The following is a 1,578-nucleotide window of genomic DNA, read 5'->3' on the forward strand; positions in this document are numbered from 1 at the left end:
CAAAACTAACTTCCCAACCCAAGTCTCAAAATACACTCGAGTGCATTAGAAACCGAACTGAATATATGCACAAATTCTAAAAGACCTTTCGGACCTGTTGAAATTGACGGATCCCGAAAAAGGTCTGGTACACTTTAAGCCCAAATTTTCCAAAGAGTCACCCAAATCATATCCAAAGACCTAGAGAAGTCTGTCAATTGTCCTCTTGGGTCAAATGTGAGCTAACAAAGCTCGCGAAAGGATCAAAAGCACCAAAAAGGTAATAACGACCAAGCGGGTCATTACATCAGATACCAATTAAATCATCACTCGTCCTAGTGCGACTAAGGGAAAAGAATGAAAAAGTACCTGAATCGGCAAACAACTGAGGTTATCGGCTGCGCATGTCGGACTCAGTCTCCTAAGTGGCCTCTTCAATAGGACAATGTTTCCATTGCACCTTCACATAATCTATTTTTTTAGACGTCAACTTTCGAACCTGCTTATTCAAAATCAGATAGGCTCCTCCTCGTAAGTTAGATTCTCATCAAGCAACACCGAGTCCCAATGAACAATATAAGTACCATCGGCATGATACTTCTTCAGCATAGCCACATGGAAAACTGGATGAACGCCTGCCAAGCCTGGTGGAAAGGCCAACTCATATGCAACATCGCCCACACGATCAAGGATGTCAAATGGCCCAAGATACCTTAGACTCAACATAACTCGCTTCGTGGATGAAATATTCAATAGAACCTGATCACTAACGGCGAACTCTAACTCTCGGACCTTCCGGTCTGCATACATCTTCTGTCGACTCTGAGATGCTAAAAGTTTGGCCTGAATGACCCTCACTTTTTCAAGAGACTTTCTCAATCGATTCATACCCCAAGGTCAACCTCAAATGCATCAGACCATCCAATTGGAGATCTACACCTCCTACCATGCAAAGCCTCAAAAAGCGCCATGTCGATACTAGAGTGGTAATTGTTGTTATACGCAAACTCTGTCAATGGCAAGTACTGATCCCAATGACCACCAAAGTCTATAACGTAAGCTCTCAACATATCCTCGAGCACCTGAATGGTCCGCTCGGACTGCCCATTAGTCTGGGTGGAAAGCTGTACTAAGATCCACTCGGGTACCTAACTCATCATGGAAAGCTCTCCAGAAATGGAAAGTGAAGATAGTACCCCGATCAAATATGATAGAAATGGGGATCCCATGCAATTTCATAATATCACGAATGTACAAGTTGGCTAATTTCTTTGCAGAATAAGAAACCTTGAATTGGAATGAAATGAGTGGACATAGTCAACCGATCAACTATCACCCAAAGCGAATCAAACATACCCAGGGTTTTCGGAAGATCCACAACGAAATTCATGGCAATCATCTCCCATTTCCAATAAGGAATGGGTATCCTTTGAAGTAGACTGTCGGGTCGCTGGTGCTCATACTTAACTTGCTGACAATTACAACACCTAGCCATAAAGTCGGCTATATCACTCTTCATACGACGCCACCAGTAATGCCACCTCAAATCCCGATACATCCTAGTCGCCCCCGGATGAATGGAATATCGAGAGTTATGCG

The sequence above is a fragment of the Lycium barbarum genome, chromosome 4 (genome assembly GCF_019175385.1).
Source record: "Lycium barbarum isolate Lr01 chromosome 4, ASM1917538v2, whole genome shotgun sequence".
Taxonomy (NCBI): Eukaryota; Viridiplantae; Streptophyta; class Magnoliopsida; order Solanales; family Solanaceae; genus Lycium; species Lycium barbarum.